This window comes from Marmota flaviventris, chromosome 3 (assembly GCF_047511675.1).
Source record: "Marmota flaviventris isolate mMarFla1 chromosome 3, mMarFla1.hap1, whole genome shotgun sequence".
NCBI lineage: Eukaryota > Metazoa > Chordata > Mammalia > Rodentia > Sciuridae > Marmota > Marmota flaviventris.
In genome coordinates, this window is record NC_092500.1 from 112846926 (window position 1) to 112866468 (window position 19543).

The 19543-nt window shown below is 35.4% G+C and overlaps 1 pseudogene; it reads left to right on the forward strand.

Annotated features, from left to right (window-relative positions):
• Window positions 1-17178: 17178 nt before the first annotated feature.
• Window positions 17179-19543, forward strand: part of LOC114079437 (melanoma inhibitory activity protein 2-like) — a 58612-nt pseudogene continuing 56247 nt past the window's right edge.

Genomic DNA, 19543 nt, shown 5'->3' on the forward strand with positions numbered 1-19543 from the left:
TGAATTATAGAATTCTTATTTATAAACTTTTTAAAGAGGAAAATATTTAAATATTTGACCAAAATCACACTTCGAATACATCTTTTTTGATTTGAAATCCTGTGATTTTCTGGAATATCTGAAAAATCTTCCAAATGAGATATCCCATTATACAAATACTATTTAATTATTGAAGCATGTATTAATGAGACTGGGCACCTATAGTCTGATTTTTGGCTTTAAGTTCCTGAGGGTCCAGGAGCAATCTAACACAGTTGTAACCAACTCTTGATAAGCTGTGTGGGTGAGTGTAATGGTAGTGTACAGGGTGTTATGGCATCAAAGTGTGGGCCATCCACCCAGCCTGTGTGGAATTCAGATGGAGAAAAAAGTAGATGCAGATGTGAAGGTTTCCCAGAGAGATATTGCTTCAGCCCAGCACTACTGTTTGAGAGTCTTCAATTGGGTGCAGAGAGGCTATATGGAGCATGTGTAATGGGGACCATCTGTAGATTTCTGTAGATCCAAACTGTGTTAGGATGTTGTATACAGTATCTGTAAGATCATAGTGAGGAATGAGTTTCAGATGTATGTAAAGAGAGGATCATAGTCTAAGGTAAATTGTTTACATTTTATTCTGAAAACCTTTACAAGTTTTTGAAGAAGTTCAAGTAAAATAATAATTATTTTTGTGACCATGGATTTGAGATGGGTCATTGGAGGCAGGGAAGGCAAGTAGCAATGTTGGTGGCAAGAAAGTCACTTATATTTTATATATTTGTTGTTGTTTGTTTTGTTTTAGTTGTAGTTTGGCATAATACCTTTATTTAATTTTTAGGTGGTACTGAGGATTGAACCCAGCACCTTGTATGTGATAGGTGAGCACTCTAGCACTGAGCCACAACCCCAACCCCTTACTTATATAATATTAATGGAATAATCCAGGTGAGTAATGACAGTTGGCAGTGCAAGAGATAAAGTAGAAACTGTGTTTACATGCTTAGTGTTGGACACATAAAGATGAATGATTATGATTTGTCTCATTAGCACTTCCAGGCTCAGAATGTCGGAAATTTCATCTCATTGAATAACCACTCCATTACCAGTTCTTAATTTTTTTCTCATGAAATCTAATTTTACTCCTTCTTTGCAATCCAGTCTGAACCCTCATTATTTAATATCTGAATTTAGTGTTAGGATTTCCTGACTTGTCCTCCTGCCTCTAGATTTTCTCAGGAAGCTCTGTAACTGCACACTCATTATCACCATCCTTCCAGCAGTGTTGTTCCTTCTTTTTGTTTTTAATATTTAATTTTTTAGTTGTGGTTGGACATAATAACTTTATTTTATTTATTTATTTTTATTTGGTGCTGAGTATCAAATCCAGGTCCTCACACATGCTAGGCGAGTGCCCTGCAACTGAGCCCTGCATTTTACAATTTTTACACCATCAATAGAGTTATGGGTTATGGGTTCTACCATTTTGATTATTATGAACATTCCATCTGTTCTTAACTTTTGAAAGGAAAGCCTTAAATACCATTATATGTTATTCCACTGGGCAGAAAACATCCAGCACGTACAATCATTTAAATATCAATATCATTTGGGAACCAAAAGCAAATATACAAGGGTTAATAAAACTGAGTGTGTGGCCTCCTTGTTCCTGTTATGCAGCATTGTGTTGGAAGAGGGGAATAATGTAGGTGACATACTACCATTACCTTTGGGATCTTTTTACCCAATTCATATGAAAGCCTGGATTAGAGATAAGTTTAGAATGCAGAGTGAAAGTGAAAAATGGAAGAATAATCCTAGTATTTTTGTCTCTCTACCCATATGTACTGAGAGATGATTTTAAAATTAAATAAGTCTGTTTTAGAGTAGAGTGTCTTAGGGGTTATCAATTTTAACTTTTCTCCTATTCTGAAACCCCTTCAGTAGTACCCTACTAAATATCAACTGACTTTTTCTGCTCCATCTCCATTCATAGTCATACACTTGGTTCTTCATCATATTAATCATTATTCCCATCCTATGATATTACTTTAAAAGGTTCTCAAGTTTTCATGTTTTATGCTAGTTGCTTCTTGTCTTTGTCTTCATCATCTTATTATTATTATTACATTTGTTTTTCAGAAAAATCTGTTTCCCTTGCCAAGAGTTCAACATTCTGTGTTAAAAGTCAGTGGCCAGAACAGCAGATCCTGTTATTCTACACCATCTGTATCACTGGCTGTTCATTTTCTACATCTTTTTTTTCCTTTTCCAAAGTCCAAATAATCAAATAAAATAAGAAATAAAAAACAATATTTATGTATGCAACATATTTAATTCCTATGTAGAACTTTGCATACCCAGGAGGCCATGCTCATCAATTTTTATTACATTGTTATTTACCTATCATTAATTGATCAAAGTTGGTGGTGGTCAGGGGATTTGTTGAGGTTAGTGAAATCTTCCAGTATTAATCTCTTATTTATTTAAGCCACTTTAAGTGTCATTTTAAAATGGTCCTCGTGATGACTATGAGTCATCCTGTGTAGAGTTTTCACATTTGGTTTTTGCTTTTCCAGTGAAAATACTAAATTACTAAAGAATCTGTTTATACCATTATGGTTTTAAAATTTGAAGGGTAGTTCTTTATAAATAGGGAGCAAAAAAAAGACAGGTTTTCATATTTTCAGCTTTTGTGTATATGGTCATCTTCTCAACAAATATTTACTGATGCTTCCTTAGGTCTTGTCCTCAGAGGAGATTACCTGTTGAGTATTAAGTAAAAGGAATATTAGGTTACCATTGTAATTTTGTATTTCTTTTGTTTATGATAATTATGTATGTCTTAATTGCAGAATGAATGCACAAAATGAAAGAGAAATAATCAGCTTCATCCTTTACCTTTTTCTAAAAAAAAAGATACTTGAAAATATCTGTTTTTATATGTAATCACATGGGAAAGTAGCTGAGAGTTCAGTGCACAGAGCAGGTTGAACAGGTAGAAATATTGTCAAAAATAGACATTTCTACTTGTTTGGAAGGAAATAATCAATTTTCTTTGTTCGGAATGTCTGCAAAGGAAAGCAAATAATCTATAAACATGAAAAAAAATAAAGTGGAAAACAAAAAAAAATTACATAGCATTTACAATAGTAAATTATCCAAGTGTTAATTTGATTAGTTCTTGAATTGTAATTTAATGTATGAACACAATAGATCAAGTCATTTACTGCTGATATATTACTGGTACTTTTCTTAGTTCAAACATCTTTTACATGACTATTTTTTTCATTGAAGGGAATAAGAATATTTTATAGCCCTCACTATAAAGCTAGTATTAAATATACAAAGGTTGGTTTTGAAACTTAGAATCCAACTATCTTATTAGTGAACTTAATATCTATCTACCTATCTATCTATCTATCTACCTATATAATATAAAATATATATATATATATATATATATATATATATATATATATATATATATATATAATATAAACACATGTAACCAATGTATTTGAGCTTTTAAAAACCAGAGCAGTTTTACATAAGTGAGAGAATCTTATTTTTCTCTATTAAATAATTTCTGTGTTAGAAGCACAAATAATGTGATAGTATAAAAAAATCTTACGTTTGTACATATAAAGCTTCATATTGCTAAATATTTTTATTAGTTGGCATTCAAAGGAAGTATGTAGATAAGTACATCCCCCCAGTAGAATTTCTGTGATAATGTATTATCAAAATTTGAACAAGCATAATGAATCCACAAATGTGCAAGTATGATTTTCAACAGTCCACTGTTTGCTTCAGGCAGGAGAGTGAGGTAGGAGTTTTCAATTAAAAGGAGGTTACAGAACACAAAGTTAATAAATGATTTAATACTTTTTCTATTTCACCCAATTTAGAAAAGAAGGTGCATTACATGAACCAGAAAATTATTGTGGATATGAAAAGAATTGGCAAGAAACATGACTTCAGCATATATTGATTTGTAAAGGCACTGCATTTATTCTCTCATGGAGCCAAGAGCAGACATATGCCCTTGAACTTCTGCCAAAATCTTAGGCAGAAAACTAACGGAATTGCTACTAATAGTTCCATTCATGATTTACGATAATGGATGCTGTGGAAGACTAAATCATTTAAATTTATTGAGCTCATTTGTTTTGTTGTTGTTTGTAGTTTCAGACATTGTAGAAGATTATTAAAATCCTTATATGATATATACATATATAAAATTATAAGAATAATAGCATAAAATATACCATAAACCAATTGGAATTTTACCACATACAATGGATGTTCCTGGTGTTGCTGTTGTTGGGTTGGGGTTATACTCTATAGGCTTGATCAAGGGAGAGTAGGCATTTTTCTGAAGATAGTGAAATGATGATCTTCAGAAATCTGACCAAAGGGTATTGTCCAGGTTTTAGTAGTTTTTTATTATTTCCCTGGGCATATATTTTCAGCTGCTGTCTGTCTGGTAAATCTCATTTTTGGTGCCTCGAGAATGGGAAACAGACATAGATGAGAAGTGCAATAATAAAAATTGTACAAGGAGCTCTAGGAGTATAAGCAAAAGGTGGTTTCCATGCTGGAATTGTAGAACATTGACTGGCATACATTTAGCCCTCTTGAAAAAGTTTTTCAGCTTTTAAGAATTGCTTTATAGTGATTTGGTTCATTATTTTGAATTAGGGTCACATCCAACTAGGGTTGAAGTAGTGGTCTGTGGGCATATAGTACACAACCTTGCTCAAGGATACTAAGCAGGATGCTGCAACCCTGCTTAAGCTATATTTGTATTTTCTTTGGGGAGTGCTCCTTTGGCTGTACACAGGTCATGGCCTGCTGGGATAGAGATTATGTTGGCTCATGTTTGTGTTTATGTGTGTGTGTGTGTGTGTGTGTGTGTGTGTGTGTGTGCTGGGGATTTAACTCAGGGCTTGTGCATGCAAGGCAAGCACTCTACCAACTAAACTATATCCCCAGACGCTGGCTCATGTTTTTAACCAAATGTGTCAAGCAAAAGAATAGTGAAACTTTGTTTTTTATGTTATTCTAAAATAGCTGGCATCTTTTAAATAACAAATTTATACTACTTGGCCATTACTGTGACATGATCTGATAAACTTTTCTGAGATTTGTGAGAGTTTAATAGCAGAAAACAAAGATATTGGATCTATATTAGCTAGTTTGATTTGCTTAATATTTTGTTTTAGTAATTCAAGTGCTCCTGGCTGGTTGAGAGACAAGACCAAATTTCACTTGATAAGATAGTAAGGTCAGTTCTTTGCAAAACTTTGAGATGAAGTCCTCACTGTCCTATTTGATTCTGTGTTATTAGAAACTCAAAGTGATTTGTTCCTTATTTGTTGATGCTGCAAATAAATGATTTTGAAATTCTAGAAGTAATGAAGATGCCATAGTTCTTAATGTCTTTATAAAACAGACGTAGGCAGCCAATATCAGAAAAGATTGCTAAGAGTGACTGTTGAAATGTGCAATCTATGATTTTTACATATTTCATATATTTATTGGTGCATTCTAATTATATGTATATAATGGTGGGATTCATTACTACATATTTCTACAGATACACAAAATATAACAATATAATTTGGGAAATATCATTCCCCAGTGTGTTTCTTACTTAAAAGATAAATTAGGAGCCTAATTAAGTTATTTTTCATTCTTGCAAATGTAAACAGTTTGAACTGCCTTGTTCCATAGGTTTAAAGTATAGACTAACGGGAATAACATTGTAACCACTATAACTTTTATCTGCAAAATATGAAGAAGTGAGAGTTATTGATTTTCTTGCTCTTAAGCTGCCCTTGTGCAGATAATCATGCAAAATTATTGAGAATTAGAACCTGTAGTACAGATAGTAGCATCTACAAATGATGTTGGCATTAACAATATAAAGAAACGTCATAGAGCCCATGAGGATCTGTTGTTGTTATAAACCAAAAAACCCACTCCTTGGTGTTCAGAAATCATAAGTGGACCTATTTGGAACCCCAAGGAAAGAAGTCCTGTGCTAACAGTGGTGTGTTTATAGTGAGTGGTACAGTTTACCAAATGAATGAGGGACCAGGATGTGTCTACACTGCCTTAACCAAGAAGAAAGAAAGCACTTAGGGAAGGAAACTTGCTTGTTTTCTTTCCTTTCATCTTGTCACTATAGTGCAAAGACCCTGATAGGTCTGTGCTCTGCAAGGAGGGTTGAGTCCTCCCCTCATACATGTTGAGTAGCAACCAGAATGTTACTTTGCATACAGAAGCATCTAGCTATCTAGCCAGGAAGCTGCTTCTGTCTTGCTACTGGTGCATCCTCTTCACGTAGCAGACATGTGTGCATGGAGCTCATCCACATCGCATATTTCCTTCCAATTCTATTCAACCTTAAAGAGTGTTGCCATCCAAGTTGAGGGCAGGACCATTCTGCTGTAGAAAATGTAGAAAAGTAAAGGTCTCAAACATTTTTGCTTACTTATTTTTGTGACTGTGATTCACCATATTTTTATTTTTGTTTTATTTTACTATCCAGTGGAAGAAGACACAGAATAAAATTCACAATCAGGAAGAGAATCTATATCCACAGCCAGTGATCAGCCTTTACACTCTCTGGAGAGACAAATGAATGGGAACCAAGAGACAGGGGACCATACTGATAGGAAAATGACAAAACTGGAAAAGAGAAGAAAAAAAAATCAGATAAAATGAAAGCCAAGAAGATAATGCTGAAGGGTTTTGGAGACATGTTCAGGGTAAGTCTTTACCACCATAAACTGGAGCATTCTTAAATATACAGTCATGCACTTAACAAGAGGGATACCTCTGAGAAAAGTATATTGGGTGATTTCTTCATTGTGCACAATTTTGGAACTTACATGGTATAGTCTACTGCATGCTGGACTCTGTGGTACATGCTATTATATATGTGGTCTGTGATTTACCAAAATTTTAGGTGGCACATGACTGTATGTTATGGTGACATTCAGATAAAAAACACAAGAAGCACATATTTGAAAACAGTATCTTTGAAGACAATGAAAATTTTTTATCATTTCCAGTCTTAGCTACTGCAGTATTACTTTATTCAGGATTTTGCCTTAGTTATTTCAGCAGCCTTCAGCATGATATCTTGCCAACCACGTAGATAACCCTGTGGAGGAAGGAGGGAGTCCTCTGTGTTTTCACTCTGTACAACAGGTAGAGGCCCATGGAAACAAAGGGCTATTAAAATAGTTTTTGTTCTTTTTTTTGTGTGGAACAGTGGTTCATTATCTGCATTTAACAACCCAGAGTTCAAGTTGTGGTAGCATTTAAAGGTCCATTAATAGGAAGTCTAATAAATATTATGTTACATATAGAGCTTCAATTAAGCTGTGAAGATTAATTTAATACTTATTACTTTAAGTCTGCAAAGATTGATGAAACGTAATCTCTGCCTATTTCTTGACAGTCATTTTTGTGTCCCTAAATTATACTCCAGGATGACTTAGCATATCATTTTTACAAATAATTTCAATAAAAATGACAAGTTCTTCAGAAGTTTCACTGAAATTCCCCCATAAATGTTTATCTAAGGTGATTTATAATATTCAGGTATTTAATGTTAACTGTAAAATTGCCTGATTGTTCCATAAATTAAAGCCCTAAACTATCAAAATGATGCTTTAAAATTGAAATCATATAGCATCATCTATTGACTTATTAAAAAAGTAGTTACCCTATGTTTTGAGTCCCTTTCTTTTAAATTGTTTAATTGAAGAATGTAAAGAAGAGATTTATTTTCATGGACTTATGATCCTCAAGTTGACCTCAGTAACTCAGGATGTTACAGGTATGTCATATCTGGAAAATTTAGGAATCAGAATTCAGCTGAAAGGTCACACAACAGAGCAGATGTGTTCTGTAAATGTGGTGAAGACACGTGCATGTAAGAAGCAAACTATAGATTCATATTAACATAAAATCTGGTCTGTTCACAGTATTATCTTTAGTTTAAAATAGGATTCATTTCTCCAATGGTTCACGCAGTCATTTTTCATTAGACTTTTTCTTATTTATATACTGCTCCTTCTAAATCCATCTTCAGTCAATTCTTCATTCTTAATTATATTCCATGCCCAAAAATATTCACGGAACAAAATAGCTCCTACTGCCCTTTGTTCAAGCTCCTGTGTTAGCCAGGGGTCTTTTCTTTTCATATATACAATCTGACACCTCATAAACTGGCACCTGTGAAATGCACAAGACACAGGCTGCTGTCCATCAATTAAAATTTAAGGAATTTGTGCTAGTGTCATCTTTAAATTAGAGAATAACAGGTAAAAGGAAACCTCTTACAAGAATGCAGGATAGTTGCATTTCTAGGGCTCTCCTGAAGGCATATTGAAAACCAATGGTTTGCTAGTTTTCATTCATCAACCAATATTTATCTGATAGATAAAAGGGTTCTGGACTTGTTATTATGTAATGGTTAAACAAATTTCTAGTCTTTTGAGATTATCTTAATTATAAATTATCTTTGTCTTCAATTTGCAACTTCAATGGTGGACTTACAATTTGTGGCCAGAGTAGAGGACTTTGGGCAAAATGTATATTTTGTAAATGAACCATGAACACTTCATGGCCCTCTTTTTCTTAAATGGCTTGCAGAACATTATATGACGTTTTCTCAAGATCTAAATCCAAAGACTTTACCTATAATCTGTAAGGAAAGCCAGCCATATAGTAGAAAAAAATTGACCTATATATAACTTCCCAAACCTGCTTACTCTTGAAAATCAAATTATATATTCTGGGATGGAGGGTGAAGTTTCTTTCATTTTATTTTTTCTTTCTTTTTATTAATTAGGCTAATATTCTTCCAGTACTTAAGAATGGCTGGTAAGAAAATCATGGATACTTAAACTTCTCTGGATACCTGGTATCATTGGTTTGTTAAAGTCAGCCCACATTTATTTTTTTATGAGAGTAGTTTTTATCAATTTGCAAATCATTGTTAAACCCAACCATTATTAAAAATTAAGTAGATCATATTAAAAATCAGGGATAATTAAAACTTAAAATTCATCCCTTCCTAATTATTTTTACCATATTATAATCCCAGGTTCTTAGAAGATGTATACCTGCTTAAATTTGGGATTTAATATATGTTAATTAATATATACATTTGGAATTAATATGCACATTTCCACAAAATTGACTGCTACAATTTGTAATGAGATGACATCAAATCTTTAGATAAATTTTGGGAGAACTAACATCTTCATAATATTCAACCTTCTAACCTGTCAGCAGTGGATTCTGCCATGAGACTGGATCCCATTCCAGCAGAAGCAGCACAGTACCTGGCAGGATGGAGGTGAGGATAGTGGTAGCCAGGAGAGGGGCTGCTGGAAAGGAAGGATTCATAGTTCCACGGGCACCTGTAGAGGGGACATCCAACAGAAAAGTGAAGAAGGGGCCAGTTGTCACAGGGCTGCTTGGGTGTGGGGTCACAAAGAACGTGGTGGTACTCACATGAATCTGAGAAGGGACACTGAAGGAAAGCCCAGACACTTCTCTGATCCTTGTGGCAGCTGAGGATTGCTGGAGCTGATGAGGACAAGAGGGCTGATCTCCATAGATTGTCAGTTCTGGGATGCATGAAAGGACTTGCATGCCATGAGGAAGGAAGTGAAGGAGTGCTGCTATTTCATGTTCTTCTCGGTGTCAAAAGTGCTTTGGGGCAGTGCTGCTCTGGGCTACTGCTGAGGTACATGTTTCAGCATCAACTCATGGCATGGGAGGCTTATCCCATTCTGTCAGATGCTTAGCAGCCAAGTTACACTCAATGTAGGAAATCAGAAATATTCTGATTTTGTCTGCCAACATTCCTTCAGAACAGCTTACATCCACTCTGGATCACAGACAGAACATCATCCTTAGCAAATGGAAGTCAGTCATTATGTGCTTCATTGTCTTTCACTTCAAAGTCATAAAATGCTTTGCACTGGGGTGGGGGCTGATGCAATGGTTTAATATTCTGCACTAAGTTGGTTGGGCAAAAGCCATGGATCCCATTGACTTACTCTGTGGAGCCAGCTTTTATCAACGTGAGGTAAAAAAAAAATGATGATGTCACATTTGCTGAATTTAAAGTCTCCAGGTTCTTTTTCTTCACAGTTGTGTAATTCTTTAGGACATGGTAACAAGTATACCTCTCACTGGGGCCACTAGGCTTGCACTCAAGGCTTCCATCCCCATACTGGGAGCTCTACAAATGTTTTGCACTACAATTAGAGATAGTGCTGCCCTGAACCCTTAATGCATTTGTGCAGATGGCCCCACTGCCCCCATTGGCTAGATTTACAAGGCCTCTGCTTGATGTCATCCAGAAGCGTGAGCAGCAGGATGTTACCTGGAATCTCATCATGGGAGCCAACAAGAGTTCTCCACTCAGGACAACGGAGGGAACCTACAATCCCAGAAAACATGATTTGCAAAACCTGTACTGGCAAGGCAAGACTTTTGCAGAAGCACCAGGACACTCCAAAAGCTACAAGGAGGCAGATTCATTCATCTTGATGTACTTTAATGAGAAAGGGCTATAGAAATGTTCAAGTTGTGTGCAGCTCTTAAAATGATTCATGTAACATTCATTTCAGACATTGATCTTGCACCTTGGCTCCTCCTCCTTGTTCTTAGTCCCCACAGTGGTGGCCATGGCCAATGCAGATTCCACCCAGCCTTGCCTTCTGATTCCTGTTTCTCTGAAGCAGGCACAGTGGCCTCTGGATACCCTCGTCTCTGCTGACCCCTCTATGCACAGACGCTTTACACAGGTGTCACTGCCTCCCACTTGCCCAGCCTTAAATGTTATTGTTTAAATAAACAGAATGTTTGATGGGTTAGAAACCAATACATGAGAGATGGAATAGTCCAAATTTCAATCCTGGCTTGAATATTTTGTGACTGTGTGACTTTGTAAAAGTGACCTAACTTCTCTCCTTTCTTTTTCTCTGGTGGAAGTAATAGTCCCTGTCTCAGGGAACCAAAGGAACTAAAGATAAAGCTTCAATGCAGTGCATGTCAGGATACACACTCCAGGCGTGGCAGGACTTGTTACCCTGATTTTAATAATGTATGAAACAAGAGTAATAATGACAGTGTCTTGTGGTGATGGGAAGCTGACAGTGCAGGGGTAGCAAGGATCTTCACTCTTACTGTGAAGCGGCTGAAGGATAGACACCAAGGTAGATGGGGCATGAATGCTTGACACCGGTGACATATACACACCTCTCCCTCTTTGCTTGCAGAATGTCCCCCAAGACCTGTCCATCAACACCTTTGGGCTGGAGCAGTCCCTCTTGTTGTGGATCTGGCAAGAGATGCTGGCCAACACAGTGGAGAAGTTGGAAGGGGCAAGTACACTTTAGACTGGAGTATTTTAGTGTGCTCAGCTGCTGGGGGATGGTGGATCTTACAGGTATTGGAAATTGTGTTTGTGGAGTTAAGTCAATTAATTTTTAACTTGTGACTCCCTTGGGGTTGACCTTCTGCATTACCTAGCACCCCATCATATCTTCAACTTGAAAACAGAAATCCAAGTGCAATGAATCTCTGTGGTTGCCTGTTGTGCACATGGGCATCTGTGTGTCTCCCTGTGTCTTCAGAGCTCTGACTGTTTCTCTTTTGACCAGTTGTTTTGTGCAAGGCACTTTGTTATTGACCATTATTTATTGTCAAATATGTTTAAGTGTGTGGCTATGTTCTAAGCTGTTGTTTGGCGAGTAAAATTTCATGGCACTGTTACATAATTTAGGTAATGAAATCATGGTGATATGGCTTTAGTGAATTATAAATTTGCCCATAGTTAATCATTGTCTCCTTTTGAAAATTAAGACTTTTATTTCTGTTTTCAAATGCAGATATTTTTCTTCAAAAATATATAAGATGATTTTAATTTTTTTCCATGTGGCAAGCTCTTACTGACTGGGTAATACCCATTTGTAACCAATTCATACAGTTTAAAGTTAAGCAGAAGGACAAATGGCCACTTTTTTGGGTCTTCTCTATAATTTTTTAGGGGTATTCTAAGTGCTGCACTGTTGCGTAGTTTTCTAAACTCGAGTATTTTCAGGAATAGTACCAAAATTTTTCTTTGTCATTAATGATCTCTGTATAGCTTTTATGTTTTGAATCATTATTCTAGTGGGATGATTAAAGAGATTAATAATACATGGTTCCAAAGAAATGAGTGATTGATTGTGCTGTAACACACATTTTGGCACCATCCACAAGAAAATCCTGTTTCTCTATAGTTTAAAAAATTGTAGTGTCACAGCTTAGAATTTTAATTAAGCTGTGTATGAATTCTAAATTAAATATTAACATACATAATTTGATGAAAACCTACTATAGGAAAGAGATGAATTTCATGGAACTGGAGCTTACTTTCACTTGCTAGTATATTTTATGAAGAAAACACTGTCAAATAGCTCAAGGGAAAAATACCTAAAATTTTAGGGGGGAGAAAGATTCTTATTTAAGAAGCAGTTTTGATGATACCCAGGAGTGATATTCAAAATATTTTACAACTGCCTTGGCATAAGTACCAGTGAATCAGAGTGGCTTTCAAACACAGTTCTGGAGGTTGGGGTGGTCTGAGTGATTTGTGGGGTGTCCTGGAGGACCCCTAGGGGGTTTAGTGATGTTTACCAAGAGGGATAGTTTTTTGCACTGTAACAATCATTTAAATCAGGAAAGTGTTTACTGGTTGTATTTGATCCATGGAAGCTTTTGGGACTCATAGGAATCATGTTTTGGACTCCCTGGATGCCCATACCATGTCTCCTTGAGTTTTCTGATGTCTCCTTCAAATGCCTTATGGGACTCTGATGGTGAATGCTTTTGTCAAGCAAATTGACATGTCTCAGTTAATAAATTGTACACAGTAGATTCTCTGGAATGAAGATTCCCATTTCCTTGGGTAATGTGTCAGAGAGGAAACATTAATCTTTTTATTTGGTGATGGTGAGGTTATCAGGGATTGAACTCTAGGGCACTTGACCACTGAGCCACATCCTTAGCCCTAGTTTGCATTTTATTTAGTGGCAGGGTCTCACTGAGTTGCTCAGCACCTCACTTTTTGCTGAAGCTGTCTTAGAACTCATTATCCTTTTATTCTCAGCCTCCTGAGCCACTGGGATTACAGGCATGCAAAATCACACCCAGTTCAGCAGTTTCTAATTATAGAGTGCTACTGATTCTCTAAAATAGAATGCTTGCATCTTACAAAGAAAAAAATTTGTACTAGAATTTTGGTAGGAAATGATATTACAAGTTTTGGGAAAGTGTACAAATAGCTGTTCCTGAACTCTGGAAATGCGCAGGAGGCACATGGGGTACTTCATCTGTCATAATCATCTCTGGTGATCTGGGGAATGATGACATGAATGGTGCAAAACTTTCTCACATTTAAATAAGGTGTAAGACCAGGTGCCCCTGTTACAGAGTGGAAAGTCAAAGGTAATTGACCAAGACTCAACTTTTTTAGCTGGGTGTGGTTTGGTATCTTTTTACTATTTGATATACTATTATAGTTTCTATACCATTTGAAAATCCTATAATCCTTCAAAGAAAAATAATTTTTAAGAAGCCTCACTTTTTTTCTTTTCTACTAAGAAATGGGAAAATAAGAGTGGAAAGGAATGGAACAGCATTTGATGTCTGTTCTGTTTTTCTCTTTAATAAAGGGAAAAACTCTGTTATAGTGAATATGATGATGATGATGATCATGAAAAAAGTGTTATTGACTCCATGTTCAGATGAGGACAATGCTCAGGAAGTTAAATTTAAAGTAGGTATCTTGATACAGATGCTGTAGATGCAAACAAGCTCGTGATTCATTTAGTGACTTTTACATTCAAACACAAACAGCTCTAGCAAGTAAAGAAGAATCTGCAGCCTGGTTTTTGTGTGCTTCTATATTGAATGGAACTGAAGACAATTGGTTTGAGTCCCAAAAGTGTTGCTTTTTAGTTGTGTGCCTTGACCAGTAATCTCTCTGAATCTTAGTATGATTTCTGATGCTATAGTTTGATATCACCCTGGGTAAATTATAGAGAAAAGACATTTTATTTAGCTTATGGCTCTGGAAGTTAAAGAGCATGCTACTGATTCAAGTAGTCCTGATTCATGGTCCTGCCCAGGTTTGAATTCAAGTGGGTTATGAACTCCCATTTTTACCCCATATACAAATTGCAGAATCACATCAGTTACAATATGATATATCAAGAACTATGTAATGTTTTGAACAACCAACAATAAACAAATTTTAAAAAAAGATTATTTTATCTATACTCCCAACACCTACTAGATTATTTCACATTTTTCAGACATCATATAATTTAATCCATAAAATTTTAACTTTTTCTTTAAAATATAAGGGCAATTAATTTTTTATTTATTTTATTTGTTGTTTTTAGGTACACATGACAGTAGAGTATATTTTGACATATTATACATACATGGGGTATAATTTATTCTAAGATCCCATTCTTATGGTTGTAAATAATGTGGAGTTATCTTGGTCATGTATTGTATATGAGCATAGAAAAGTTATGCCTGATTCATTCTACTGTCTTTTCTATTCCCATCCCTATAAAGGAACTTTAAAAGCTAAAAATACAATAATATTATCACATCTTAATATTTTAGCAGTAATATAAAATATCACAAAATAGTTGGTTTCAAAATGTTCTTATTTTAAATTTTCTGTATTGTAAATTCCATTCTCACAGAATGCCTGTTGATTTTTGGCCGAACTCATATTTGTAGCTAAGCTGAAGTTGCAATGTAACCATAATTTGAAGAATGGAGTTGAATCCCCAATCTGCTAACTATTTTCCCAATAAAAATATTATTAAATCTGATGTCATCCACCAATAAACTCTTTCTCATCTTGTAAAAAAAAAGATACAGGAAAACAGTTTCAAATACATCTATAAGAGTGAGGGGTAAGGGTTACAACAAATTTTTGGAAAATAATGAGACTATTAATATTAAAATTAAGCAAAGTTTATGAATCAATGATTCATTGGTTTTAAGAAAGTATTTTATAAAACAAAAGAAATAATATAAAAATATACATGCATAAAAATAGTAATACAGCATTGTTCATGGTGGCAAAAAAAAAAAATTTGGAAACAGTCTGATTTTCCTCTATAAGTTCAGTCCTTCTTCTGTGTCTCCCCCCCACTCCCAAATAGAGACAATCAAGTCTATTCAATTATAGCAAGGAATACCATTTTGACATTAAAAAGCTAAGTTAAACATAGACTTTTTCCTGATATATTAGGAGGAAAAAGAAAATTCCATAATAATGTGTATAGATCCTATTATTAATAGCAATTACGTATTCCATAATTCCATACATATGTGTATATGTATGCATGAAATTGCGTACATCAAATTAATAGCTTTAATTCCCCTGGGGGAGGGTAGTTGAGGATGTATCGGTGAAAGATAATTTACTAAATATCTTTATATATTTTATATCATTTTTAAATCATTTTTCTAAAACGAGAATGTATTCTTTTTATAATCTTAGATATATGTCAGCCAAAATTGAGAGAATAATAAAACCAAGTGTGGGTTCATCTTTATTTTATACTGTAAAAAAAAAGAAAGAAAAAAAAAAAGAGCATGCTACTGGCATCTGGTGAGGCCTGCTGGGTCATGAGATGGCAGAGGGCAGCAGGCCATGGTGTTGTAGCTTAATGGATCTGGAAGGGCCCATATATATATATATTTGTTTTTTTTTTTTTTTTTTTTTTTTTTTTGAGAAGGGGTCTAACTAAATTGCTGAGGCTGGCCTTGAACTTGTGGTATTCCTGCCTTAGCCTCCTAAGTGGCTACTAGGATTAAAGGTGTGTGAAACCATTTCCAGCTGACAATTTGATTCTGATACATGTATCAGACAGGTTGATAAAACTGGCCATAGAAATAGAAATGGTCTAATCATACATGGTGGCATAATGCCTTTGAACTTTAGAGACATTTAGAAAACCTAAAACTACTAGTGAATGCTGTCCTTGAAACATTAGATTTGGCTCATCAACAATTCAAGCATAACTAGGAACAAAAATATATATTAGATGTCTTTTATTATCTTAACAAAAACATAATTCACCTTCAGGAGCTAAAGCCATTTCACTGAGTCATATCTTATCCTTCTTTTTGCTATATATTTATAATGACCCAGTTACTTGGAAGTTTTTACATCCTATAAGAAGTCAAAAGAACATCTGAAGAACTACTTTGAAGACTTAAATAAGTAGTAGTCTAGAAAAACTGACATGAATACCAACTCAAGTTTCAAGTTCCTTCTTTTTAGAAATATTACATATGCTGAACTTTTTAAAAGCAACTTGTCATAACTGATTTGTGTCCATGTTAGCAACTCTTCTAAAATTACTTTTGAAATAGTCTAACATGAGAGTTTTTCTATAGAAATAAATCAGATTATTTTTCTAGTAAGTGTCAACAGGCTGCAGATGTAGCTCAGTAGTAGAAAGCTTCCCTAGCATGGAGAATGCCTTGGAGTTTAACTCCCAACATTGGAAGAAAAGGAAAGGGAGAGAAGGGAGAAAGAAGGAAAGAAGGAAAAATGGGAGTGGACAGGAGGGGAGGAAAAGGAATGAATCATTACAATAAATGGACAAGTGGTACAAATATAAATATATGATGTAGTATCTCTTTAAATTATTTTACAATACTTTAGTATTTTAGTTACATCAAACTTGGTGACATTATGACTGAATTAAATAGTACATAATAAGCTCCACCTTGGCCTGGTTGACACTAAACAAAGGGCTATGTGGCATGGAGAGGAGTCTTCTCTTGCTCAATTGCGACAGACTGGAACCTGCACTGCTTCAGAATGCACAGCATAGTGAAGGGGCCAAGACTTCCCTGACAGGCACTTGAGTGTGCTAGGCTCCTGGTAGCCTATGACTAGCTTCCCAGGTCTATGCCCACAGCTCCACCTGTCCCGCTTGCAGCTGCTTCACAATGGTATGCTCCATTCCCTGGTGCAGGTTTGAGTTCCTCACCAAATATCTGAGTGTCCACAGCCTGTTTGGTTGTGGCTGGGCAGGCTGTGGCTGCAGCAGTAGTAGGCAAAGCAGCCTTAGCATGATAGAGTGGTCAGGGGGTGCCCCTCAGCTGTATTTTGGGCTCATCCTAGAAGAAGTATGCAGGCCTTTGGCATCATTGTCTGCTGATATAAAACCAGGCCCTTATCCTTATTGATATCCTTGGGAGTTGGTGATATATGCAGTTATTGGATTTTTTGCTGTACTCTTGTTTCTGTGGAGATGTTGTCACTGTGTTAGAAGCAGGTGTTATGTGAGAAGAGGAAAAACAGCTTGCTCTAAAACTTGCTGGACTAATTGAAGAAAAATGTCAACTACTTGAGAAAGTTAGCCTTGTTCAAAAAGAGTATGAAGGCTTAGAGTCATCTTTAAAGGATGCCATTTTGGAGAAGAAGTCCATAGAAGCAGAAAATTTGAAGGCAATTCATGAAAAGCTCGATAGTTCTAAATCTAAACTAGGGGATGAAATACTCTTTATAGAAAAAGATCTAAAAGAAGAGAAAACTAAACATTCTCAAAAGGATGAATTTATGGCAGATATATCAAGAAGGATTAAGTCCCTAGAAGATGAATCCAAACCCCTCAAGTTACTAATAGCCAAAGGTGAAACAACCTTGAGAATATTTCAAATGAATGTAGGAGGGTTTAATGTAGCAATTAAAGAGGTTTTGAAAGAAAATTCCCAACTTCAGGATAGTCAGAAACAACTTTTACAAGAAGCTGAAAGAAAAAGTGAATAACCTTAATAAACAGAAAATGACATTGGAAGACTCTACTGTATATGCAGAACAAGATCAAAGAGACAAAGAAAATCATATTTAATCTCTGACTGAACACTTGGTGCAGAAGAAAGATTGGGATTCTGTGCTTGGAGAAGACCTAAAAGATTATGGTAACTTGGAATTGAAAATTAAGAGTGAATCAGAAATTGGTGTTCACTTAGATGATCAACCAAAAAGAGCTTAGAAGTAACAGGTTCACAGTGCTAAATTAAATGCCCCAATTTAAAAAATTAGAAGGAGAAAGAAATAAAATATTTACTTTATTATCTGAAGTAGATGAAGTAAAGGAAGACTTTATAGAAAATATTAAATATCTTAACACAGAACAACCATCTTTGCAGTAAAAAACACAAATATAGAAAAAAAACACAATTGGAGCCTATCAAAAGGAGATGAAGAGTCTTGGGCTTTAGACAGTGGGACATGTGGATTCTTACAAACAATGTTGAAGTTAAGAAGTTACTTCTTTCACTATATAACTCCATATACATAAAATACAAAATGGACACAAAGAAATGCATTCCTATATTGCTAATAGGGTCATTTTCAGAGAGTTATGGCAGGAAGGGAAAATGGAATTAGAGTCTGCATGCTCTGCTCTAGTTCTTTTTTGTTTGTTTGTTTCAGTTACATATGAAAGTAGAATGCACTTATGCAGTTTGATATATCATACATAGGTGGGAAATAATTTCTCATTTTTCTGAGTGTACATGTTGTAGAATCATATTGGTCATGCATTCACATATATACATACAGTAAAAATGTCTGTTTCCTTCTACTATATTTTCTATCCCCACATCTCCTCCCCTCTCCTCCCATCACTTCCCTCTACCTAATCTAAGGTAATGCTATTCTTCCCCATTGCCCCCTGCCTTATTGAGAATTAGTATCTGCATATTAGGAAAAAAAATAGGTGTTTTGTGTTTTGGGATTGGCTTATTTTGCTTAGCATGATATTTTCCAACTTCAAACATTTACTGGAAAATTCCATAATTTTACTCTTCTTTAAAGCTGAATATTTATATATTCCCACTCCCCATGTTCCACTTAGCAGAAGCCAGACTGTCAAATGATGCTGGTGGCGAATCTTAGAAAGGGGGCAAGGGCACGGAACCAGCCATTGCTCTCCCTGTGTTCCCTGATAACTGAGCCTCAGAACTCCCAGTGACTCTCCAAGATGTTGCTGCCTTGGTGAAAAGAAGAGCTGGAACCCACAGCTCTCTGACTCACTGCATGCGCAGCACCTTCTGTGATCTTGGCTGTCTCTCTGGTGAGAAAACTCTGGACCTTCTGCTGGCTATGGCCTCCTGGGGTGGCTCCTCAGTCTGGCTTTAAGGAGAAGCTGCACTGGTTTGTTTCATACATAGAGGCTCTGTGAACCTTTTAGTTCTATTTTCTTCTATGCTCTGTCTATTAGAAACCCCATTGACTAATATTTGATGGTTAGAGTGTCTCCAGATACATTACATTATCATTATTTTTATTATTTTCCATTTGTCTGAATTTCTGTCTTTCTAATTTTATGTTACTGAATTATATATTTTTATGAAATGCTATGACTTTTCTTTTAGAACTAGGTTGAATAAAATTAAGTGGTAAGTCAGTTGATTTTTTTTTTCACTA